At 37.5% G+C, this 27,609-nt stretch overlaps 1 long non-coding RNA gene and 1 pseudogene across 3 annotated transcripts in view; one reads left to right on the forward strand and one right to left on the reverse strand.

Moving 5' to 3' along the window:
- Window positions 1-14,675, forward strand: part of LOC311615238 — a 1,780,830-nt gene extending 1,766,155 nt beyond the window's left edge. Inside the window, exon 3 of one of the 2 annotated variants that reach the window (XR_014793748.1) lies at window positions 14,629-14,675. This is a non-coding gene — a long non-coding RNA (uncharacterized lncRNA). Of the gene's footprint in view, window positions 1-14,616 lie in introns of both variants that reach the window. The other variant, XR_014793749.1, reaches the window with a different exon arrangement.
- Window positions 14,676-21,000: 6,325 nt separating this feature from the next.
- LOC311615228 (succinate dehydrogenase [ubiquinone] cytochrome b small subunit, mitochondrial-like) lies at window positions 21,001-21,472 on the reverse strand (annotated as a pseudogene). The gene has a single exon. The product of its transcript is annotated as a succinate dehydrogenase [ubiquinone] cytochrome b small subunit, mitochondrial-like (transcript).
- Between the last annotated feature and the right edge of the window lie 6,137 nt (window positions 21,473-27,609).

The following is a 27,609-nucleotide window of genomic DNA, read 5'->3' on the forward strand; positions in this document are numbered from 1 at the left end:
GAGATACAGAAAACAGAAAATCTATTGCTCACCTAAAGAGGCTTTGGTAAAATGAGAATAAAGATTAGAGTAAACCTATTAAGAAATGGGACAAATACAATAATCTATAGAATTTTGGGGGGAAAATTGTCACAAAGGTTAAACTCCTTTTATTTTAGTGTCAAAGGTGATCATTAAAAAAAAGACTACAGACAATAGTGATTGAAAAGAACAACAAAGGAGATAAACTCATAAAACCCAGCTTTAATTAGGCAAAGAGTGAAAATGTTGTTAATTGGCTTGGACAAGAATATCTTTAATTGATTAGAGTCTTTCTTGAATTTGTGTTCACACTTTGGAATGGAGACTACCAAAATGACATTTTCATTGCTTGATAATGATACTAATCATGGTAGTTTGTAAAAATAAAAAAATAAGAGTAATAATAGACCATTATGAGTGCAATTTTTGTTAGGTTGTAAGCATTAATGGTTCGTGAATGTGAGAATCAGAAAATGGAGAGAATATGATACTAAATAAAGAGCTAAGTTATAGTTGGAAATGTAGATTTGAGACAATTGCATGCTGAAACCAAAAGTGTTTGATTTTAAAAGAAAGAAGATCTAATTGTCTAAGCATGACAGTTTTGGGTACATCATTTAAATATATGATAAAATGTAGAAGTCTGAATACCATTCATATTTTGCATATATTTCTAAAGCCTTATAGATATAATTAATTAAGTCCTTACACTAACTAAAATAAACATTATTTGATGGTAAAGTCTAGAGTCTTTACCATTTTTGTTCTATCAAGTATGTAATACCATAACTTCATAACTTATTGTACTTCAGCAATAAAAAATGATAGTTTCCCAGCAGCTATCAAATGTGGTTAACCACAGCAGAACAATTCCAGGAAACTTAGTTCTAGCAAAAAAGCATTCATTTAAAGTATACAAAACTTTTAAAATGTAATTTAATGAGTCAGGATGAAGAAAAGTAGATATTGTGCATCTGCAGCTTCCCTGCAAAACCACTACAGCATAGCATAAAGTTCAATTTATAGGGGGGAAGTCTGATTTTGCAAGAAAGCTTGAAGTACAAGTCATAATTTTGCATGATTAATTAATTAGCCTTATTGGATATATGCTATTCAAATATTAGCACCTTAAGTTAGTTTTATTTTTTAACTTTTTGAAGACTGTATGAATGATATATCAAATTTGTACTATCTGAAGAAGATATTATCCCCCAAAAAGGACACACATACATAAAAATACTTGTATATGTGATAACCTATAAACCTCAAAATAAGAACATTCCCATCTATAATTCTATAAAGGCAAATTATTTAGATTGGTCTTCTCTTTTAGTAAAATATTCCAATTTTTGTTTTCATTTAACAGTCAAAGTAACTCTCTTAAAAACACAGAAGTTAGTGACAAAAATAAACTCAGAACCCAAACTCTTGACTTTTTATGTACTCATTAATATAACACACTGACACATCATGAGCTTCCTGGAATGAAGCAAAGTGAACCAGAGCAGCTGACATATGGTTCATCATTGAACTGTCAAATTTGTTTTCAAAAATTCAGGATGTACCTAATAACTCACTTCTCAGATTGTGTCTGGACAAAAATGAGTAGAGTTAGAGATACTTTTGACTTGAATATATAACACACCCCCAGTGACCATGATGGTGGAACAACCAGAACAAATGGACCAACCAGTGGCTATGACACACACTGCGGTACCAATCAGCACAATATGGGCCTCAATCAGCCCCCAGCACCCTGATCAGGGATTGGGCCAGCCAGCCAACTGCCAGCAGCCCCTCCCCCAACCAGTCCAGCCCTATGGGCCCCCATCAGGGCAGGTTGGCCGGACCTCACCCATGGATGAATTTTGCACCCAGTCTCTAGTTTGTCATAATGGATTTCACTTGAGCTTTAAATTCCTCACTGAAAATGTCAAGAAACTTAATTAATTAGACAAATCACAAGCTTGAGATATTTTCAGGCAATGTGCTGAGTTGCTTGAAAGGTAAAGCTTTTTTAATCTTCCAAGTTTAAGTTTCTTCAATTCCCAGAATACCTGCCAATACATATATTCATTCAGTGGGCATTATAGTAGGGAATTGTGTTTCAATAATGAGATCCAGATTCCACATGCAGAACATATGTCAATTCTTTTAAGTTAACCCTTCTATTCTTGCTCATAAAACCATATACAGTTCCGTAATTCAAGTCTTCTATTTTTACATGAGAATGGGAGGAGAGAAAATTTTATACTGGGAAATATTAGAATATTCTTACCTGGGTTAATAACTTTATCCATGTATCCCTGATCTTTATTGTTCTCTAGCATACATCAAATCAAGGATCCTTAGAATAGGTTTCCATGCTTTTTTTTTTTTTTTTTTTTTTTTTTTAAGCAGTAAACCACAAGTCAATGATTCTTATTCCAAATTTAGTTTGGGGTTTGGTGCTCTTGTTTATATTTCTATGGGGAAGTTATTGTACAACCAATGAGAGGTTAAAACCTCAGCTAATTGAGAGTAGAATATTCTAACTTTGTAACAAAAGTTTATTTGGGGCTCATATTCAGAAGTCAGATTATCCATAACCTTCTCACACTGGTGTTGGCATATTTTCTAATAGGGAGTAAAACTTATAACAGGCCAATTGAATAGGGACATTTTAAAGTTTGTCATTATTTAACCAAAAAATTGTTTATCCTTTAGTGCTTGTCCACACAAAATTTGGAAACATATTTTGATGTGTTTAACATACCAGAAGATGCATACTACTAAACATAATGGGCATTTTGTGAGTTTTTTTAGTCATTTGACTGCCATTTTCAAAATGGCATATTTTATTTTTTTTATTTCAAAAAATAGTTTTACATATAATAATGTTACATGCAATAAAAATTGGTATTTTAAGCAAAAGCATTTTAAGTATAATAATTTTATCTGCACTAAACATTGATATTTCAAGAAAAACTATTTTAAATATGTTACATGCAATAAACATTAATATTTCAAGAAAAAACTATTTTAAACGTATTACATGCCTATGTTAATATTTCAAGAAAAATGATTTTAAATATAATAATGTTAACAAAACTGTACTAACGAAGTATAAAATCACAAAAGTTGTAGGAAATAATAAAAATTTGCAAATAACAGAATTATTTCTATTATATTCTAAAATATATTTTTCCTCTGGCTCTATTTTGTTTCATCAGTTTATGTTGTTAATTATATTCCAAAAATGAATGAGATCATGTGATATTTACTTTCTCCACCTGACTTATTTCCTGCATAGTATTCCATTGTGTAAATATACCAGTTTTCTAATCCACTCATCTGCTGATGAGCACTTAGGCTGTTTCCAAATCTTAGCTATTGTAAATTTTGCTGCTATGAACATGTCTTTTCTGATTGGTGTTTCTGATTTCTTGGGATATATTCCAAGAAGTGGGATTAAAGTGCCATTTTTAATTTTTTGAGGAAACACCATACTGTTTTCCACAGTGGTTGTACCCATTTGGATTCCCACCAGCAGAACAAAAGCATTCCTTTTTCTCCACAATCTCGCCAGCACTTGTCATTTGTTGATTTGTTGATGATGGCTATTCTGACAGGTGTGAGATGGCACTGCATTGTTTTGATTTGCATCCCTGGGATGATTAGTGACTTTGAGCATATTTTCATATGTCTTTTGGCTTTCTGTTTGTTCTCTTTTGAAAAGTGTCTATTTAGGCCCTTGGCCCATTTTTTGATTGGATTGTTTTTCTTCCTTTTGTTAAGTTGTCTGAGTTCCTTGTAAATTTTGGAAATTAAATCCTTATCAGTGATAACATGGAAAATATGTTCTCCCATGCAGTGGGTTTTCTTGTGGTTTTGTTGATGGTTTCTTTTGATGTACAAAAGCTTTTTGTCTTGATGAAGTCCCATTTGTTTATTTTCTGCTTAGTTTCCATTGCTATAAGAGCTGTATCAATAAAGATATTGCTATGACATATGTCTGATATTTTGCTGCCTATAAGTTCTTCTAAGATTTTTATGATTTCCCATCTTAAGTTTAAGTCCTTTATCCACTTTATTTTTGTATCTTGTGTAAGTTGGTGGTCTAGTTTGATTTTTTCCATGTATTTGTCCAATTTTCCCAACACCTTTTATTGAAGAGACTATCTTGACTCTATTGTATTCTCGTGCTTCCTTTGTCAGATAGTTTTTGCTGAGTATAATGTCTTTGGTCAACTTCTGGGTTCTCTGTTCAGTTACATTGTTCTATATGTCTATTCTGGTACCAATACCAGACAGTTTTGAGAACAATGGCTTTGTAATATAGCTTAATATCTGGTATTGTGATCTCTCCAACTTTATTATTCTTTCTCAGGATTGCTGCAGCTATTCGTGTTTTTGGTTTTGTTTTTTAATATATTTTATTGATTTTTTACAGAAAAGGAGAGGGATAGAGAGTTAGAAACATTGATGAGGGAGAAACATTGACGAGCTGCCTCCTGCACACCTCCCACTGGCGATGTGCCCACAACCAAGGTATGTTCCCTTGACCGGAATCAAACTTGGGACCCTTCACTCCACAGGCTGATGTTCTATCTACTGTGCCAAACTGGTTTCAGCATCGTGTCTTTTATTTTATTTATTTATTTATTTATTTATTTATTTATTTATTTATTCATTTATATCCCAGATACATTTTTGGAGAATTTATTCTAAGATCTTTGAAGTTTTCCCTTGTTTTTTTTTTTTTTTTGTTTTTTGTTTTTGTTTTTTTTTAATGGGGATTGCATTGAATCTGTAGATTGCTTTGGGCAGTATGGACATTTTAATGATATTAATTCTACCAATCCATGAATATGCTTCCATTTGTTTATGTCTTCCTCTCTCTTTTTTTTCAATGTCCTATATTTTTTCAAATATAGGTTTTTTTGTTTGTTTTTGTTTTTGTTTTTTTTGTGTGTGTATGTGCAATGGAAAAATAACTTTTTCTTTTTCTTTTTTTTAGTTTATGTTTCTGTGAGTTCATTATTTTTGTATAAAAAAGCCATAGATTTCTGGGTGTTAATTTTGTATCCTGCTACATTGGCAAATTCGTAAGCGTTCGTTTCTCATATATGGCCTTTATCATGTTGAGATATGCTTCCTCTATTCCCACCTTGCTGAGAGTTTTTATCAAAAATGGGTGTTGGATTTTAAAAAATATATATTTTATTGATTTTTCACAGAGAGGAAGAGAGAGGGATAGAGAGTTAGAAACATCGATGATGAGAGAGAATCATCGATCAGCTGCCTTTTGTACACCCCCCACTGGGGATGTGCCCACAACCAAGGTACATGCCCTTGCCCGGAATTGAACCCGGGACCTTTCAGTCCGCAGGCCGACACTCTATCCACTGAGCCTAACCGGTCTTGGCCGGGTGTTGAATTTTGTTGCATGCTTTTTTCTGCATCTATCAATATGATCATGTGATATTTGTCTTCTAATTTGTTTATGTGATATATTAAAGTTATTGTTATGTGAATATTGCATCCCTGGGATAAATACTGCTTGGTCATGGGTATGATCTTTTTAACATATTGCTGGAAGCGATTTGCTAATATTTTGTTGAGTATTTTAGCATCTATGTTCATCACGGATATTGACCTATAATTCTCTTTCTTGCAGTGTCTTTACCTGGTTTTGGAATTAGGATAATGCTGGCCTCATAAAAGGAATTTTGAATTTCCTTCCTCTTGGATTTTCTGATATAGTTTGAGGAGTATAGATGTTATTTCTTCCTTGACTATTTGCTAACACTCACCTGTGAAGCCATCTGAAGCAGGGCTTCTGTTTGCTGGGAGTTTTTTGATTACTAATTTTATTTCATCATGTGTCATTGGCCTATTCATGTTTTATTATTATTATTATTATTATTATTATTATTATTATTATTATTTCTGCATTTTCTGCATCAGTTTTTGGGAGTTTGTATTGTTCTAATAATTTATCTATTTCATCCACATTATTCAGCTTGTTTTCATATAGTTGTTTGTAGTACTTTTTTATAATACTTTGTATTTCTGTGGTTTCAGTGGTTACTCCTCTACTTTTGTTTCTGATTTTATTTATGTGTGTCCTCTCTATTTCTTCATAGGTCTGGCTAATGTTTTATTGATTTTGTTTATCTTTTCAAAGAACCAGCTCTTGGTTCCATTGATTTTTAATATTGTATTGTTTAGTCTCTATGTTATTCATTTCTGTGCTAAACGTTATTATTTCCTCCCTTCTACTTACTCTGGTCATTTCGTGTTGTTCTCTTTATAGTTCTTTAAGTTATAGGGTTAAATAGTCTATTGCTGATTTTACTTTTTTTTTGAGGCATACCTATAGTGCTATGAACTTCCCTTTCAGAACTGTTTATGTGTGTCCCAGAGTTTTTGGGTTATTGTGTGTTCATTTTCATTTGTTTTCAGAATTTTATTTCTTTCTTGATCTCATTGGTAACCCATTCATCCTATCTAATAAAAGAGTAATATACAAATTAACCATCACTCCCCTATACCCACAAGCCTCGCCCACCAGCCACACCCACTAGCCAATCAATAGGGAGTATGCAAATTAACCCAACCAAGATGGCTGCGGCCACAGAGAGAGCAGGAGGCAGGCTTGAGTTTCCCTGGAAATGGAGGAAGCCAAGCTTTCCGCACACCCTGGCAGGCCCAGGTATCCACTTAAGGCTACAAAGTTTCAATTATAGAATATAAATAAATCTCAACAAAAATGATGGCAACCACAAAGCTGGAGAGAGCAGGAGGCTTGGATTGTCCCAAGAGATGGAGGAAGCCAAGCTTCTGCAGCCCTGGCCTGCTTTGGCCTCTGTGTAAGGCTACAAAGTTGTAATTATAGGAGATAAATAAATCCCAACAGAAATGGCTGCCATCTCAGAGCAATCAGGAGGCTTGGCTTAGCTCCAGGTTACAAATTTTCAATTGTAGAAGATAAATAAATCCTAGATACCAGGATCCCCACTTGGGTCACTGCGGATGTGGCCAGCCTGCAAACCACCTCAGGCCATGAGCCCAGGCCATCCCATGACCCAGGGGACCTCCATCTTGATCTGGGACACTCTTTATGTCAAACCAGCTGACCCCCACCCATGCACCAGGCCTTTATCCTATTTAATAACAGACTATATGCAGATTGACCATCACTACAACACACAAGAAGGCTGCCTCCCTGTGGTCAAAGATCCTTCCCCTCTGTGGACACAAGTTGGCTGCCACAAGATGGCCAGCAGGGGAGGGCAGTTGGGAGGGACCAGGCCTGCAAGGGAGAGTAGTTGGGGGTGATCAAGCCTGCATGGGAGGGCAGTTAGGGGTGACCAGGCTGGCAGAGGAGGGAAGTTGGGGACAAAAAGGCTAGCAGGGGAGCAGTTAGACATCAATCAGGCTGGCAAGAAGTGGTTAGGGCGTGATCAGGCTGACAGGCAGAAGCGGTTAGGGGCAATCAGGAAGGCAGGCAGGCGAGCAACTAGTTGGGAGTCAGCAGTCCTGATTGTGAGAGGGATCCCAGATTGGAGAGGGTGTATGCTGGGTTGAGGGACACTCCTCCATGCATTAATTTTGTACACTGGGCCTCTAGTTGTTTAATAAAATGATATTTAGCCTCCATATGTTTGAATGTTTTTGGGTGTTTTTTACTATAGTTGATTTCTAATTTCATTCCATTGTGATCTGATAAGATGCTTGATGTGATTTCAATCTTCTTGAACTTGTAGAAACTTATTTTGTGTCCTAACATGAGGTCTATCTTTGAGAATGAACCATGCATACTTCAGAAGAATGCATAATCTGCTGTGTTGGGGTATAATGTTCCATTACCTTGAGTATTTCATTCCATTCCCTTCTGGCCTGTAGAGTTTCTGATGAGAAATCAGGTGTCAGCCTTATTAGAACACCTTTGTAGGTAACATATTTCTTTTCTCTGGATGCCTTTAAGATTCTCTCTTTTTTCTTTAATTTTTGGCATTTTAATTATGATGTGTCTGGGTCTGGGCCTGTTTGGATTTTCTTGTTTGGGGTTCTCTGTGCCTCCTGAACTTGTGTGACTTTTTCTTTAACCAGGTTAGAGAATTTTTTCTGCCATTATTTCTTTTTTTTTTTTTTTTTTTTTTTTATTTATTTATTTTTATTTTTTTTTAATATATTTTATTGATTTTTTTTACCCCCTCCCTCCCTCCCACACATCCCCTCCCTCCCCAGAGTTTTGTGTCCATTGGTTGCACTTATATGCATGTATAAAAGTCCTTCGGTTGATCTATTATCTCCCCCAGATCTTCCTCCCGTCCCCACTGTAACTTGACAGTCTACTTGTTGATATACTGTCTCTATATCTATCTTATGGTTCACCAGTTTATAATGTTCTTTATTATCCACAAATGAGTGAGGTCATGTGGTGTTTCTCTTTCATTGATTGGCTTATTTCACTCAGCATGATGTTCTCCAATTCCATCCAGGATGCTGCAAATGATGAGAAATCCTTCTTTTTTATGGCAGCATAGTATTCCATTGTGTAGATGTACCATAGTTTTTGGATCCAATCATCTGCTGACGGACACTTAGGCTGTTTCCAAATTCTGGCTATTGTAGATTGTGCTGCTATGAACATAGGGGTGCATATATCCTTTCTGATTGGTGTTTCAAGTTTCTTGGGATATATTCCTAGAAGTGGGATTACTGGGTCAAATGGGAGTTCCATTTTCAGTTTTTTGAGGAAACTCCACACTGTTCTCCACAGTGGTTGCACCAGTCTACATTCCCACCAGCAGTGCGCGAGGGTTCCTTTTTCTCCGCAACCTCGCCAACACTTGTCGTTTGTTGATTTGTTGATGTTGGCCATTCTGACAGGTGTGAGATGGTACCGCATTGTTGTTTTGATTTGCATCTCTCGGATAATTAGTGACTTTGAGCATGTTTTCATGTGCTTTTTGGCCTTCCTTCTGTCTTCTTTTGAAAATATTCTATTTAGGTCCATTGCCCATTTTTTAATTGGATCATTCATCTTCCTTTTATTTAGTTGTATAAGCTGTTTGTAGATGTTGGAGATTAAACCTTTATCAGTGGTAACATTTGCAAATATGTTCTCCCACACAGTGGGCTTTCTTGTTGTTTTGTTGATGGTTTCTTTTGCTGTAAAAAAGCTTTTTATTTTGATGTATTCCCATTTGTTTATTTTCTCTTTAGCTTCCATTGCACTAGGGGTAGTATCAGTGAAGAAGTTTTTTTGGCATACGTCTGAGATTTTGTTGCCTGTGGATGCTTCAAGTATTTTTATGGTTTCCCGTCTGATGTTTAAGTCCTGTATCCATTTTGAGTTTATTTTTGTGTACGGTGTAAGTTGGTGATCTAGTTTCATTCTTTTGCATGTATCTGTCCAATTTTCCCAACACCATTTATTGAAGAGACTGTCTTGACTCCATTGTATATTAGTGCCTCCTTTGTCAAATATTAATTGAGCATAGTGATTTGGGTTGATATCTGGGTTCTCGATTTGATTCCATTGATCTATATGTCTGTTTTTGTGCCAGTACCAGGCTGTTTTGAGAACAGTGGCTTTGTAATACAGTTTGAAGTCTGGTATTGAGATACCTCCTACTTTACTCTTCTTTCTCAGGATTGCTGTGGCTATTCGGGGTCTTTTATTGTTCCAAATGAACTTTTGGAGAGCTCTTTCTAGGTCAGTGAAATATGCCGTTGGTATTTTAATGGGGAGTGCATTGAACTTATAGATTGCTTTAGGAAGTATGGACATTTTGATGATGTTGATTCTACCAATCCATGAACATGGTATGTTCTTCCATCTGTTTACATCTTCCTCTATTTCTTTTTTCAGTGTCGTGTAGTTTTCCGCAAATAGGTCCTTTACTTCCTTAGTTAAGTTTATTCCTAGGTATCTTAATTTTTTTGGTGCGATCGTAAATGGAATTGCTTTTTTAGTCTCTGTTTCTATAAACTCACTGTTGGTGTATAGAAATGCCATAGATTTCTTGGTGTTAATTTTGTATCCTGCTACATTGCCAAATTCATTTATTAAGCCAATTAGTTTTTTAATGGAGTCTTTTGGGTTTTTTATATACAATATCATGTCGTCTGCAAATAAGGATAACTTTACTTCTTCTTTTCCAATTTGGATGCCTTTTATTTCCTCCTCTTGTCTAATTGCAATGGCTAGTACTTCCAGTACTATGTCAAAGAGGAGTGGCGATAGTGGGCATCCCTGTCTTGTTCCTGTTCTTAGAGGGAATGGTTTTAGTTTTTGCCCATTGAGTATGATGTTTGCTGTGGGTTTATCATATATAGCTTTTATTACGGTGAGGTATGATCCTTGTACTCCCACCTTGTTAAGAGTTTTTATCAGGAAAGGGTGTTGGATTTTATCAAATGCTTTTTCTGCATCAATTGATATGACTATATGATTTTTATCTTTCAATTTGTTTATGTGATGTATCACGTTTATTGATTTGCGGATATTGTACCAACCTTGCATTCCTGGTATAAATCCTACTTGGTCATGGTGTATGATCTTTGTGATGCTCTGCTGGAGCCGATTTGCTAGAATTTTGTTGAGGATTTTGGCATCTATGTTCATGAGGGATATTGGCCTGTAATTCTCTTTCATTGAGTTGTCTTTATCGGGTTTTGGTATTAGGGTGATGCTGGCTTCATAGAAGGAGTTTGGAAGTGTTCCTTCCTCTTGAATTTTTTGGAATAGTCTGAGGAGGATAGGTTTTAGTTCTTCCTTGAATGTTTGGTAAAACTCTCCTGTGAAGCCATCTGGCCCTGGGCTTTTGTTTGCTGGAAGCTTTTTGATGACTGTTTCAATTTCTTCCCAAGTCACTGGTCTATTGAGATTTTTAGATTCTTCCTGATTGAGTTTTGGAAGTTTGTATTTTTCTAGGAATATGTCCATTTCCTCCAGGTTGTTCAGTTTGTTGGAATAGAGTTGTTCGTAGTATTTTGTAACAATCCGTTGTATTTCGGTGGGGTCTGTTGTTATTTCACCTCTTTCATTTCTGATTTTGTTTATTTGGGTCCTCTCTCTTTGTTTCTTGGTTATCCTGGCTAGAGGTCCATCTATCTTGTTTATTCTTTCAAAGAACCAGCTCTTGGTTTTGTTGATCTTATGTATTGTTTTTTTGGTCTCTATGTCGTTTATCTCTGCTCTGATTTTTGTTATTTCCTTCCTTCTGCTTACACTGGGTTTTTCTTGTTGCTCCTTTTCTAACTCTTTGAGTTGTAGAGTTAGATCATCTGTTACTATTTTTTCTAGTTTTTTGCAATAGGCTTGTAAGGATATGAACTTCCCTCTCAAAACTGCTTTTGCTGTGTCCCAAAGATTTTGGATTGTTGTGCTTTCATTGTCATTTGTTTCCAGGATGTTTTTAATTTCTTCCTTGATTTCTCTGGTAACCCAGTCCTTGTTTAATAGCAAGCTGTTTAGTCTCCATGTGTTTGATTTCTTTGGATTATTTTTATTGTAGTTAATGTCCAGTTTTATGCCATTATGGTCTGAGAAGATACTTGATATGATTTCTATCTTCTTGAATTTGAAGAGACTTTGCCTATGTCCCAAAATGTGGTCTATCTTTGAGAATGTCCCATGTGCACTTGAGAAGAATGTATATTCTGTGGCTTTGGGGTGGAATGTTCTAAAGATGTCAATTAATTCCATCTGGTCTAGTGAGTCGTTTAGGATTGATATTTCTTTGCTGATTTTTTGTTTAGATGATTTGTCGAAGGGTGACAGTGGGGTATTAAAATCTCCTACTATGATTGTATTGCTATTAATCTCTCCCTTAATGTCCTCTAGCAGTTTTTTAATGTATTTGGTTGCTCCTGTATTGGGTGCATATATATTTACCAGGGTTATTTCTTCTTGTTGGATTGTTCCCTTTAGTATTATGAAGTGGCCTTCATTATCTCTTGTTATGTCCTTCACTCTGAGATCTAATTTGTCAGATATAAGTATTGCTACCCCAGCTTTTTTTTCATTTCCATTTGCCTGGAAAACTTTTTTCCATCCCTTCGCCCTCAGTCTGTGTGCATCTCTTTTTCTGAGGTGGGTTTCTTGTAGACAACAGATGTATGGGTCTTGTTTTCTTATCCAATCTGTTACCCTATGTCTTTTGATTGGAGCATTTAATCCATTTACATTTAAGGTTATTATTGATAGGTACTCATTTGACGCCATTTTTATTCTATACCCGTGTTCCTTCTTCACTTCTTATTTCTTTATTTTTACAGTAGACCCTTTAGCATTTCTTGCATTGCTGGTTTGGTGGAGATAAATTCCTTCAGTCTTTTTTTGTCTGTGAAGCTCCTGATTTCCCCTTCAATTTTGATTGATAGCCTTGCTGGGTACAGTATTCTTGGATTCAGACCCTTCCTTTGCATGACTTTGTATATTTCATCCCATTCCCTTCTGGCCTGATAAGTTTCTGTTGAGAAATCAGTTGCTAGTCTGATGGGGGTTCCTTTGTATGTAACTTTCTGTCTCTCTCTGGCTGCTTTTAAGATTCTTACTTTGTCGTTGTTGTTTGCCAATTTAATTATAATGTGCCTTGGAGTCTGTCTTCTGGGATTCATTTTGCTTGGGACTCTGCGGGCATCTTGGATTTGTGTGGGTTTTTTCTTTTCTATTTCAGGAAAGTTTTCTGTCATTATTTCTTGAAATACTTTTTCCATGTCTACCTCAGTTTCCTTTCCTTCTGGAACCCCTATTATTCGAATATTATTTTGTTTTGTTTTGTCCCAAAGCTCCCGTAGGCTCTCCTCCTGCTTTTTAATCTTTTTTTCTAGAAGTTGCTCTACTTGGGTATTTTTTTCCATCTTATCTTCTAGCTCACTGATGCGGTCCTCTGCTTCATCTAGTCTACTCTTGATGCTTTCTATTGAGTTCTTCATGGTAGCGATGTCACTTTTCATTTCTTCTTGGTTCTTCTTCAGTTCCTCATGGCTCTCCTTCATTTCCTCATGGTTCTTTCTCATTTCTTCTTGGCTTTTGTCAAATTTCTCTTCCATTCTTTTTAGCCATGCTATGATCATTACTCTGAATTCTTGCTCTGGCAGGCTGCTTACCTCTGGCTCGTTTACTTCCTTTTCTGGTGATGCCTGCTTTTCTTTCAAGTGCGGACTATGTTTTTGTCTCCCCATGGCCTCTCTTTTCAGGATGTCTGGTTATGTGGTATTCCTTCTCCTGCGTTGATTTTGAGGTACAAAATACAACACTACCAGGTACAACACAAGCGGCACTTAACAGGAATGTATTTACAATATTAATAACCTCTAATAAAGGTGACCACTAGAGAAAGGCAACTTAGGGGATAGGAGAGAAGGAATAAAGGTAAAAATAAAATAAAGAAAAATTAAAAAAAATAAAATTAAAATTAAAAAAAAAATTAAGTAAATTAAAAAAAAAGAGGGATAAAGAGATAGAAAAAGAAGAAGAAGAAAAAAGTAATGACAAAATGAAGTTGGAAAACAGGGAAAAAAAGAAGAGGGAGAGAGAGAGAGAGAAAGAGAGAGAAGAAGCAAACTAAAAGAGAAATGGGAAACAAACTATATATATGTGGAGAAAATTGCCATAGAAAAACCTCTGGACCCAGCCAATGCCACTAACAATACTTGGAGATTAATACAAACTACAATATCCACTATTATTAAGTAAGGCTATGATATACAGAAGTAAAATAAACAAACAAAAACAGAGGATTTAAAAAAAAATACAAAGCAACAATAACAATACAGGAATAAGCATAACAATTTCACTAAAAGGCATAAAAATTCACAATAATCAACCTTCACACATACAATGCGAAAAGGATAGAGGGGAGAATGGATTTTTTTTTTTTTTTTAACTAGTTAATATAGTGCAGAGATTGGTATTTATACACTTGGAGCAGGGGTTGGAACTTAGGTCTATAAGTATAGTGAGAGCTTTAGCAGGGGGTATAGAGAGAGAATAGAGGAAAAACTAAAGCCGGAAAGGGATAGGATAAACTGTAGACTAAAGGGTAAAGTTTAGTAAGAGAGTGATAGTGTAAAGGTTGAGTTGAGATAGGGTTGAATGATGCTATAGTAGAGATTAAAATAGAATGAAGGTTACTCCCAATGTAAAATAAAGAAAAAATAAAATGGTACTAGAGAGAGAAAAAAAAGAAAAGAAAGAAAGAAAAAATAAATAAATAAAAATTTTTTTTTAAAAAATTGCAAAATAGCAGTAGTAATAGTGATAGAGATTGAAAAATGTAGTAATTGAAAAGGTAAAATCAAGTAAGGAAAAAAGAAAAAAAATTGTTTCTTAAGTAAAAGATATGAAAAATGAAAATTAAATAAAAGATGTAAAAAATGAAAATAAAATAAAGTATAGCAAAATTAGCATAAAAATGACCAGTACTGGTCACTCACTTCCTCAGTTAATGTATTTGGCACTTCTGATTCTCGGACCAGACAGTCTTGCAGTTCCCAGCTTTCCACTGCACCTCAGTTTTGTAAGGTAGTCCTTAATTTTCAGTAGACTATATCTTAGATATTTGTGTCCATTTATTTTTGATTAATTAAAAGACAAAAGAAAAGAAAGGAAAAAAAAAAAAAAAAAAAAGAGAAAAAAAAAAAAAAAAAAAGAAGGGAAGTTTGTAATTCAGCTCTTAGGTGTCAGTGTTTCCGGTTTGACCTCCCAGTCTTTTTGGTTGCTCCGGCCTTCTTTCTCTATGGCTCTAGCTGGCAGGGTGCCAGCTGGCTCCCAGACTATCTCTTCTGGCTCCGATCCCTTGTTTCCAGGGAGGCACTTTCTCCCTGCAAATTCCCCGGATATGCCCAACTAGGCTGTTCTTCCCTAGTATTCTGAAGCTAGGGGGTGAAGGGGATCAGGCGCCGAGGTGTCCAGATGTTCCGCCCTTGGCGGGACAGCCGCGATTCTTAACACTCTGTCCCGTGTCCCCTGGCTTTTTAAAAAAAAAAAAAAAAAAAAAATTCCCGCTTCTGGGGAAGCTTATGCCAAACCCAGCACTAGATGTCGCTGCAGCCTTCTTAGGGCTCAGCTTTGCGGGCGCTCCATGGAGGCGGGGCCGGAACTCCCCGGCTACTGTGGCTGCTGGCACCGCGGGACCGCGATCTCTCAGGCTTTCCCCGCAAATTCTGACCTTTCCGTGGGTGACCGAAGAACTCCTTTGAATCCACGCGCCAGCGCCAAGTCGGGCGTCTCAGCTACTGGATGGACCTCTCCGCAGTGGGCTTTCCAGGCCTCAGAGAAGCCACTCCTTTCTCACAGCACCGCCGCCGCTGCTTCTGCCGCCGCCGCAGTCGCCGCCGGCCGCCGCTGTGGCAGTGTTGGCCACCGGCTGGAAATCCTGTCCAGCGGATCGCTGCCTAGCTTCCTTGAAACCTCTGCTGCCCCTCAGCTGCCAATCAACCCTCCCTGAGCAACTCAGATGTTACTTTTATCTGTTCTGGGACCAGAGTCAGAACAAGTCCGACTGTTCGGTCGCCATCTTCAAGCCTGCCATTATTTCTTTAAACACATTCTCTAGGACTTTCTCCTTGTCTGCCTCTTCTGGCAGGGGCCTAATGGCATGTTTCCATACTTTAACATTTTTGAAAGTGATAAAATATTATGGTTAATCCATGCAATTTTGGGACAAGATGAAAGCCCCCATCTCATCAAAAGATGGCCACTCCCACATCATCAAAAGATGGGTGGCCCTATGTCACCACAAGATGGCCACCATAAGATGGCTGCCACAAAATGGCCAGCAGGGGAGGGCAGTTGTGGGCAATCAGGCCAGCAGGGAAGGCAATTGGTTGTGAACAGGCCAGCAGGGGAGGGCAGTTGGGGGTGATTGGGCTGGCAGGAAAGGCAGTTGAGGCCATTAGGCTGGCACAGGAGGGAAGCTGGGGGTGACCAGGATGGCAGGTGAGGGCAATTGGGGACCATCAGGCCAGCAGGGGAGGGCAGTGGGGGCAACCAGCTCTGCAGGGGAGGACAGTTATAGGCAATTGGGCCAGCAGGGAAGCAGTTAAGTGTTAAGCAGGCTGGCAGGGTAGTGGTTAGGGGGTGATCAGACTGGCAGGCAAAAGCAGTTAGGGGCAATAAAGCAGGCAGGCAGACAAGTGGTTAGGAGGCAGCAGTCCTGGATTGTGAGAGGGATATCCACAGAGGGGTTCTAGATTGGAGAAGATGCAGGCTAGGCTGAGGGGCTACCCCCAGTGCACAAATTTTGTGCACCAGGTTTCTAGTAGAGAAATAAAGTGAAATGAAAGTATTCTTTTTGCCCTGGCTGGGTGGCTCAGTTGGTTGGTGAATCATTCTGTACACAAAAGGGTTTTGAGTTAAATTCCAGATCAGGGGACTTAGATTGTGGGTTTAATCCCCAGATGGATGTGTATGGAAGACATCCTATGATATTTCTCTCTCACATTGATGTTTACCCCCCTTCCTTTCTCTCTCAAATCAATGAAAAACATATCCGCAGGTGAAGATTAAATATAAATGTGCTGTTTCCTTTAAAAAGCTTTGGTGTAATAACAAAAAGTCACAATTTCTCATCCATAAAGTGCTTATTACTTTGTGCATAGTGTATAGTTTACTTAATGAAATAGGTAGTGTTAAAAAATGAGTTTCATACTTCTCTCATGGAATCCCTTTGAGCTTATTCAGGGAGCAACTGGAGATGATAAGAGTGTAGAAATGTGAAAAATGTTTGGAGAGCCTGAAAGACATCTTATCCCCCCTCCAATCAGAAGTTTGCTCTACCACTTTACTGAAGTATCTATAACAAGGTTAATACTTTCCTTTATGTTGCTATATCCAATGATCAGTTTACAATTATTTATCTTATTTGACCTACCTGCAGCATTTGAATCAGATGATGATTTACTTCTACTTGAATTACTTTCTTCTCTTAGCTTCTGGGACCTCACTGTGTCTTGTTACTCTAACACCAAAGCCATTCATTCCCAGTATCATCTGCTGAATGATCTTAATCTTCCCAGACTCTTAACATTGAAGTGACCAGAGCTCCGTTTTCCAATCCCTTCTCTTTACATTTCTTTTTTAGCCAAATGTTTTATTATACAACAGTAGAATTGCACATGCATAAGAAATACTCATTTCAAAGTGTTTTTATTGTTGACAATCATAGATACTCCCATTTTCCTCCCTGCCCCCCTCCACCCAGACCCTGCTCCACCCTATCTACTCTCACTCTTTTGGGGATATCATAGGGTCTCATGGTTTAAATAACATCAACATACTGATAACTTGCAAATTTACATCCTCAGCTCACACTTCTCCTGGATGTCTAATAGGTATTTTCAACTTCATATGCCCGAGACTCAACTTCTGATTCCCTTTCTCCAAATGTGCTCTTCCTGAAGCTTTGTAATCTCAGTTGCTGGCACAAACTCTAGACTCCTGTTTCTGTTACACCAGATACCAAGTCCTTAAACAACTACTCTGGGCTCTACCTTTAAAATATATACAATCCAACCAGTTTTGACAATGTCACTGCTACCAATCTTGTCCAAGCCACCATCATCTTTTGTCTAGCTTATTGAAATGGCTTCTTAACAGGTATTCCTACATTTTCCATTTTCCTCCAGGCCATTTATATGGCACCTAGCCAAACACATACCAAACACATTTCTATGTCACAAAATTTGTTCTTTTTGTTTTATTTGCCTGGATTCTCTTTCCTCAGATATTCAAATGGCTTGCTTTTTTAACTCCTTTAGATCACTGTTCAAAGTCAGCTCCTCAACAAGACTTCCTTGATGACTCTATGTGAAATAGCAACTGTATCCTCCAGAAAAGTTTATCCCTTTGGTTTGTTTAAAGTTTGTCACACAGAATTGATCACTACATAATGGATTATGTAGACTTTATTATGTTTATTCTCTTTAAAACTTCTTGTAGAATATGTTCCCCATGAGAGCAGATATTTTTTTTATGGTTCTACTTCACAGCTATGTCCTTAATAAGTGGAGCAGTATATCACACAGAGTAGCTGCTTATTAAATACTCATTAAATAAATGCTCATATGAAGTGTCCTTGTCTTTTGTGTTCTGGATAGATCATTGGTAGTTTATTCTCATAAAATTTAACATATTTTGAGCTTTGGTGAAGATTCAGATAATGCAAAAGCCACTGAGTTTTCATAAGTACTGACATGTCAGCACTAGTCAGTATTTTCAAGGCATTGGTTGCCATTTAAAATGTTTTGTGTTTAACTTATTTATTTACATACTAGAGACCTGATGCACAAAATTCATACACTCGGGGTGGGGTTGGGAGGTCCCTCAGTCTGGCCTGCTTCCTCTTGCAGTCCGGAAGTCCTCGGGGGATGTCTGACTGGCAGCTTAGTCCTGCTCCCCACAGTCAGACATCCTTAGTGCTGCTGTGGAGGTAGGAGGGGCTCACACCACCACCACTGAGCTCTCCAGCAATGAGCCCAACTCAGGGCTTCTGGATGAGCTGTGCTCACATTGTGGAAGTGCACTGATCACCAGGAGGCAGCTCCTGCATTGAATGTCTGCCTGCTCATGGTCAGTGTGCAACATAGCAACCAATCATTCTGCCATTCGTCCTTTTATTATATAGGATTTCAGAATATTCATTGTTTTAAATAAATTTTTAAGAGGGATATTAATTCCCAATTGCTATCTTATCTAATAAAATATTAATATGCAAATTGACCATACCTCCTCTACATCCACAAGCCATGCCCACCAGTCATACCCACCAGGCAATCAAAACGAGTATGCAAATTAACCCCAACCAAGATGGCTGCAGCCACAGAGAGGTTTGGGTTTCCCAGGCAATGGAGGAAGCCAAGTTTTCCACCTGCCTTAGCCAGCCTAAGCTTCCACTCAAGGCTACAAAGTTTCAATTATAGAAGGTAAACAAATCCAAACAGAAATGGCAGCAGCCACAGAGCAAGCAGAAGACTTGGCTCCACCCCGGGCTACAAAGTTTCAATTGTAGAAGATAAATAAATTCCAGGTACCAGGGCCTCCACTTGGGCTGCTGGGGGGTGTGGCTGGCCTGAAAACCACCACAGGCCCCTTGCCCAGGCCACCCCACACCCCAAGAGAACCCCCACCTTGATCTGGGACACCCTTCAAGGCAAACCAGATGGCCCCCACCTGTGCACCAGGCCTCTATCCTATCTAATAAAAGAGTAATAGGCAGATTGACCATCATTCCAACAAATAAGATCAAGATAGCTGCTCCCATGTGGTCAAGATCCTGCCCCCATGTGGACACAAGATGGTCACCACAAGATGGCCTGCAAGGGAGGGCAGTTGTGGGTGATCAGGCCAGTAGGGGAGGGCAGTTGGGGATGATCAACCCTGCAGGGGAGGGCAGTTAGGGGTGACCAAGCTGGCAGAGGAGGGAAGTTGGGGGCAAACAGACTGGCAGGGGAGCAGTGAGACATCAATCAGGCTGACATGAGAGTGGTTAAGGGGTGATCAGGCTGGCAAGCAGAAGCAGTTAGGGGCAATCAGGAAAGCAGGCAGGCGAGCAGTTGGGAGCTAGCGGTCCTGGATTGTGAGATGGATGTCCATCTGCCCATTTAGGCCCAATCCCAATGGGGCCCCAGATTGGAGAGGGTGCAGGCTGGGCTGAGGGTCACCATAACCCTCTTCCCCCTGTGCATGAATTTCATGCACTGGGCCTCTAATTGTGATATATACCATAAAACTAGTGTCTTAAAACAATGAAAATTTATTACTGCATGATTCTGGAAGACAAAAGTCCAAAATGCTTCTATAAAGGGTAAAACAGCATGCTATTAGGGCTTTATTCCTCCATGGAGGCTCTTGGGATGAATCTGTTTTCCTGTATGTTCCAGCTTCTAAAGAGCTGCCCATATTCTTTGGCAAATTCTCACATCAATGTGATGTCTGCTTTCCTCTTCAGATATCTTTTTCTGACTCTCTTCCTTCTTATTTTCCCTCATAAGGGCCCTTTGGATTATGTTGCATGCACCTGGATAATCCAGGATAATCTCATGCTTTGAAAACTCTTTAATCACATCTGCAAGTTAACATATTTATAAGTTCAGTGGTAAGGATGTAGACACTTTTGAATAGTCATTATTCTCTCTACCACATAGGTTTAAATTTTTAATGAAATTAATTTATTTTTTTATTATATAGATTTTTTTTAATTTCACAGTATACATTTTACATTAAAGATCCTCACAGTGGAGAAAAAACAATTTATTATTTAAAGTTTTGTATTTGTGAATATTATTTTGGGACAAGTAAAATGAACACATTTGAGGAGTTAAGTCTCAGTTTAGAACATGTAATATTTTGATACCTTTACAGGGTACCTCTTCCCTCTGCCTGGAACTTCTCTATATTCAGAAGTTCTCCAGGCTCTTTTTACCAGGACTTAGAAATTAGTAATGTGAAATATCCTGATAGTAATAGCATTTCCTAACTTTAAAGTTTCCCAAAGACATATAACCATCAGTAACTGGTATCAAGGGGAAAAGTTTTCAAACATTAAGTGTTGTATAAGTTTATTCTTGCTTTACTTATTAATTAATAGATTTTCCTCTCTCCATAATTCTTAGGGAAAATATAGAATTTTGATTAGTTATTGACAGTAATAAAGCTGAATTCTCTTTAAGAGTTTGGTAAATTAAAATGCGAAAGCTCATATATAATGTTCAGTTACATTGTGAGTCTTGAGAAGCTGGAGGATAACCTCATTCACTTACCAGAATGTGGAACTCTGTCTCACAATTTCTTGGATACAATTCCTCTCAAACCTTTTCCTCACAGATTAAATTCTATATCTATTCAGGTGACTAGGAGAAGAAGTTTATCTCACCAGTGGACTAATCTGTTATTTCTTCCTTATTGTGAGATGAATGGCATGACAGAGCAGAGGCAAAGAAGTGTACAATCAATTTCAAGGTATTAAGTCAGAGCTTTCATAACATAACAACAGCTTTGAATATCCCCACATCATGATAGTTGAAATAACAAAGCCCAGCAAAGATGAAAGCCCAGAGAGCCAAGAGGCCTGCCTTGGCATCTTTCTGCAATGCATCCTTTTCAACATAGTCAATAACAACTTGTCCAAGGCCCCAGTGACTATGGAGATACAAGAGTGCAGCCAGGGAGTAGTCCATCGCAGAAGAAGGATTCAAATATGCAGCTGGAAGTAGGCCCAGAAGCAAAACACTGACAACCCTCTCACCAGTCCAGTGGAGAGACACAGCTTTGGAACCAGAATGGTGGTTGGGTGACAGACGAATGTGCTATATTCCACACCATCTTGAGGTAGGTTGGTCCTGGAGAAATGCTGATATTTGAGCAAGTCTGACTAGTGGGGTTCAGAGGAAAGGGAGCTTGGCCTCCTCAGGCAACGCAGAGGGCACTCAGCCTCCACACACTCGCCATCTCCCTCCTAGAGGTTCAAGGTCATCTAATGAAATTAATTTAAAGTGGTGATAGGAAACATGTGAAAATCTAAAAAAAAAAAAAAAAAAAAAAAAGAAACCATTTCAAAGTAATATATGGATCTTACTATGAGAACTTAGGCATAAGAGTAATGTTTTCCTGTTTTTATAATTCTGCCAGTACTGTTGAAATAATATATTCTGCAAACCAGTCTGCAAGCTCAGGTTTTCATCTTAGCAAAGAAGGAAATGCAGATACTTATTAAAATTTGATTAAAAACATTATCAGGTCTTTATTAAATAGCATACTGTTCTGTTTTTAGTCTTGGATGAAGGTTCAAGAGAATTTTATTTGCTCTAATCCTTGGCTAAATAAACACAGAAGTGTTTGTTCTTCTGTGTGTTATCATAGACATTAAATCCTCCTATTGACTTTTATAGTCAGTAAAAAATAGAAAGCTGAAGGTGAGAATGTGGGTGAACTGGACTAGAGAGAGTGAAATTTACCAAACATCTAGCTGAGACAATTCTCACCTCCTTCCATTTATTAAATTTATAAACAAAATTAATATCAAAGATGATCCCAAAGGCATTGATTCTATGACCTCACAAGGGAGAAACTTGAGCACTGGAAAGTCTATATTTATAGCAATATGCATCTTCAACGAGCAGTGGAAAGTCTATATTTATAGCAATATGCATCTTCAACATAATTACATATTTATGAGATTTTTACCATGACTATGTCTATTTGGAATATAATTTAACATAGTCAAATTTGTTTGGCCTAAAGCCATAAATATAATGAATGTTAATCTAGTTACATGACTAAGACTGTAAAACCTATAGGGGGGTCTAAATGTAGTGTTTATATATTAAATTATCTTAGCACTTGTATAAATAAACAGTTTGTCTTTAGGTTTATGGACATGGTATAGGGGAACAGATACATTCATAATTTAAATATAACATTAGAATTGCATTAATTATATCTGCAAATATTATAAATACTGGTACAACAAGGGTTACATTTTTTACAGCCTATTACATCATGTATATCCACATTATTATAAAATTCTGTATACTGGTATTGTAGCAAATTCTTCTGTTGATGGGATTCTAGGTTGAGAAAATATGTGTTGCCTGGAAGGCTTGACTCAACCTTGACCTATGAACCAGGAAGTCATGTTTGATTCCAGGCCAGGGCACATGCCTGGGTTGTGGGCTTGATCTCCAGTTTTGAGCATGCAGAAGGCAGATGATCAATGATTCTCTCTCATCATAGATGTTTCCGTTTCTCTCTCTCTCCCTTCCTCTCTGAAATCAACAAAAATATATTTTTAAAAAGAAAAATTGTGCTAATTAACAGATGCCACTTTATTTTATTTTTACACTAGAGGCCTGGAGCTCAAAACTTGTGCCCCGGTAAGGTCCCTAGGCCTGACTTGTGATCAGGGCCCATCTGTGGGTTGACCAGCAAGGAGATTGGGGAACCTCTGCTGGCACCCACTTGGCTGGCCTGGTATCACCTGCTCGCCAGCCGTGCCCCCTCACCCCTCACTACCTCTGCTGGTCAGGACTGTGGGCTGGAGGCAGCTCCTGCATTGAGTGTCTGCCCCCTTGGTAGTCAGTGCATGTCATAGCAATTGGTCATCCCACAGGTTGTTCTGATGTTCAGTCAATTCACATATTAATCTTTTATTATATAGGATCAAACATATCATTTTGGTTTTTTTTTATTATATCAACTGATGATTTCATTTAGAATTTTATGTGATATTTTTATAATAACTATCATGTTTTTAGTATAATCATCTCCCCAAGCTTACATATTTATTTTTTGTCTTTATTATTGAAAGTATTACATATGCCCTTTTTTCCCCAAATTTGCTTCTCTCAACCAGCCCTGCCCCCACCCCCACATAAGGCCTTCAAAATATTGTTGTCTGTGTCCATGGGTTATGCATATGTGGGTACAAGTTCATTACTGGATCTCTTCCTACCAACCCACCCTCCCCTGCCTTCTCTCTGAGGTTTGACAGTCTATTTGATACTTCAATGACTCTTGGTCTGTTTTTGATCATCAGTTTATTTGTTCATTAGTTTCCACATGTGAGTGAGATTGTGTGATACTTATCTTTCTCTGACTGGCTTATTTAATTTATCATAATGCTCTTCAGATCCATCCATACTGTTGCAAATGATAAAAATTCTTTCTCTTTTACAGCTGCATAGCATTCCATTGTGCAGATGTATCACAGTTTTTTGCTTTTCTTAAAATTTTTGTTTGTTTTGTTTTGTCTTTTGCATATCTATATCTATATCTACATATATCTATATTTTTTATTTTAAACTTTATTGTTGAAACTCTTACATGGGCCCTTCTCTCCCCTCCCCCCCATTAACCTCTTCCTGCCTGCTCCCATCCTCCCCACACCCTATCCCAGGCCTTCATCACTCCATTGTCTGTGTCCACATATGTACCATAGTTTTTTTATCCACTCATCTGTTGATGGGCACTTAGGCTATTTGCAAATTTTATCTATTGCAAATTGCATTGCTCTGAACACAGGGATACATAAATTATTTCTGATTGGTGTTTCTAATTTCTTGGGATACATTCTTAGAAGTGGGAATACTGGGTCAAGTGGGAGTTCCATTTTTAATTTTTTGAGGAAACTCCATACAGCTTTCCAAAAAGGCTGCACAAGTCTGCATTCCCACAAGCAGTGTATGAAGGTTGACTTTTCTCCACATCCTCACCAACACTTGTCATTTGTTGATTTGTTGATGATAGTCATTCTGAAATTTTAATGATGTTGATTCTACCAATCCATAAGCATCGTATATTCTTCCACTTGTGTGTATCTTCCTCTATCTCTTTTGTCAATATCCTTTAGTTTTCTGAATACAAGTCTTTAATCTTCTCAGTTAAGTTTATTCCAAAGTAACTTAATTTTTGTTGTATTGTTAAATGGGATTTCTTATTTAGTTTCTCATTCTGTGAATTCATTAACAGTGTAGTAAAATGCCATAGATTTCAGGGTGTTGATTTTGTATCCTGATATATTGCCATATCATATATTAAATCTAGTAGTTCTTTTTTATGGAGTCTTTAGGGTTTTCTACACACAATTTCATGTCATCTGTGAATAATGACACTTTCATTTCCTCCTTTGCAATTTGGATTGCTTTTATTTCTTCTTGTCTGATCACTATGGCTAGCACTTTCATTATTATGTTAAACAGAAGTGGTGGAAATGGGGATCCCTATCTTGTTCTTAGGACAAATGGTGTGACTTTAAACCACTGAGTATGATGTTGGCTATAGGTTTGTCATATAAAGCTTTTATTATGTTGAGGTATGATCCCTCTATTCTTACTTGACTGAGAGTTTTTATTTAAAAAAAGGGTGCTGGGTTTTGTTGAATGCTTTTATTGCATCAATTGATATATATGACCATGTAATTTTTGTATTGCAATCTATTAATGTGCTATAGCACATTTATTGATTTTTAGATATTATACCAACCTTGAATACCCAGAATAAATTCCACTTGGTCATGGTGTATTATCTTTTTAATGTATTGCTGGATCCAACTTGCTAACATTTTGTTGAGGTTTTAAGAATCTGTGTTCATCAGTGATAATGGCCTGCAGTTCTTTTTCTTGGTAGTGTCTTTATCTGGTTTTGGGATGAGGGCAATGCTTGCTTTATAGAAAAATCTCCTAAATGTTCTTTCCTCTTAAAATTTTTGGAATATTTTGAGGAGGATAGGTGTTAGTACTTCTTTGAATGTTTGTTAATTATTTATAGGTATTTGGATTCAGACCCTGTGTAGTTGTGTAGACCAGGGCTTTTGTTTCCTGGAAGTTTATTTAATTACTGCTTCAATTTCCTCAGTAGTTATTTATAAAAAATCAGATTTTCTAAATCTTTCTGATTGAGCTTTGGAAGATTGCATGTTTCCAGGTATATGTCAATTTTGTCAAAGTTGTCCAATTTGTTGGAATAGAGTTGTTCATATTTTTTACAATCTTTGAATTTCTGTGTGTCAGTTGTTAGTTCACCTCCTTCATTTATGATTTTGTTTATTTGGGTGGGTCCTCTATTTTTGTTTCTTGGTGAATCTGGCTAGAGGTTCATCAGTCTTGTTTACGCTTTAAAAAAATGAGCTCTTGTTTTTGTTGATCTTTTGTATTTTTTTTTTTTTTTGTCTCTATGTCATTTATTTCTGTTCGTTTATTTGTTATTTTCTTCCTTCTGCTTACTCTGGGCTTTTCTTCCAGATCTCTTCCTAATTCATTAAGTTCTTGGGTTAGATAACTTATTACAAGTTTTTCTTGTTTTTTGAGATAAGTCTGTAATGTCCCTTTCAGGATTCTTTGCACTATATATTATCAATTTTAGATTGTTGTGTTTTCATTAAAATTTGTTCCAGATGTTTTTATTTCTTCTTTGATCTCTTTGGTAACCCCTGCATTGTTTGACCGCATGCTATTTAGGCTCCATGTGTTCTATTTTTATTTTTATTGTTGTTGATTTCTAATTTTATGCCATTGTGATTTTAGAAGACGCTTGATATGATTTCACTCTTTTTGAATTTTTTTATTGGTAGCTATTATTTCTTTTTTCCCTTTATTGATTAAGGTATTTCAAATGTGTCCTCATCCCCTTATTGTCCCCACATCCCCCAAAACCCTGCCTTCACCCTCACTCCCTGTTGTCTGTGTCCATTGCTTCGGCTTCTATGCATGCACACAAGTCCTTTGGTTGATATCTTTCCCTTACCCCACCCTCCCCTACCTTCCCTCTGAGGTTTGAGCATCTTATCAATCCTTCTCTGTCTCTGTGTATGTTCTTATCCATCGGTTTATGTTATTCATTATATTCCTCAAATGAGTGAGATCATGTGATATTTATCTTTCTCTGACTAGCTTATTTCGCTTACCATAATGCTCTCCAATTCCATCCAAGCTGTTGCAAATAGTAAGAATTCCTTCTTTTTTGCTGCAGTGTAGTATTTCATTGTGCATATGTACCACAGTTTTTTGTAATCCACTCACCTGCTTGTGGGCACTTAGGCTGTTTCAATATATTATCTATAGTGAATTGTGCTGCTATGTGCATATATACTTCTAATTGGTGTTTCTAGTTTCTTTCTTTTTTTTTTTTAATCAATCTTTACTGTTCATATTATTACAAAGGTTCCTCATTTCTTCCCCCTTCCACCAGGTTCCCACCCGACCCTCCACCCCCTCCCCACTCCCCATTGTCCTCATCCATAGGTGCACAGTTTATATTCAGTCTCTTTCTCCCTCCCTTTCCCCAAGAACAGTCAGTCTACTCCCCTCCCATATCGCCGACTCTACTACATTGAACCGCTATTATTGTTCATCAGGTTTTTCAATCTCCTTTTGTTGTTGTTTTTTGTTGTTGTTGTTGTTGTTTTTAATTAATAAACTTTTACACTTCTAAGAATAAATTTTAAAATCTAATAATTTTAAACCTTGTTTTTTTTCTGCCCTGGGAATTGAGAGCAAACTTGTTTACATGTAAACTTGCCCTTAGGTTATCAAAAGGTGTAGCCATTCAAGTGTAAATGGATACATTGTTTAAACATAGCTGCTGGTTGGAATTGGATTACCTGTTCTGGGTGGGAAGGTCTTGTCATTCCCTTTCTCCATTAAAATTAAGGTGATAGCTTTAAAACCTCTTTTTGGCAAGAGAGCTTAAACTTTCAGAACTTTAAATTTTTCAGATAGTAAATCAGTTACTTAGCATTTCCTCAAATCAATAATACCTCCACATGCCCAAGGATACACTTCACACAAAAAACATTTCCAAATAGATCAAGCAACCTCATCCAGGCCCCACACAAGGCACTCACAGATCAACACCCCAGCCCTATACTAACTCAACACATCCAGATCTAAGCCTTCCTCATTTGATTCAGCAGACCCTCAAGTTCCCCCAAAAGTTTCCAGCCATGTCTGAGAGGCAGCCTTGGGGCAGAGGCAGGCGAAGAGTGGGCTGTTTCAGGCCTGGTTGCTCCGGGCCTGGCCTCTGTTACTCTGGTCCAGGGGTCTTCAAACTACGGCCCGCAGGCCACATGCGGCCCGCAAAGGAGTCTGATC

The sequence above is a fragment of the Pipistrellus hanaki genome (assembly GCF_964339955.1).
Source record: "Pipistrellus hanaki genome assembly, chromosome: X".
Lineage (NCBI taxonomy): Eukaryota > Metazoa > Chordata > Mammalia > Chiroptera > Vespertilionidae > Pipistrellus > Pipistrellus hanaki.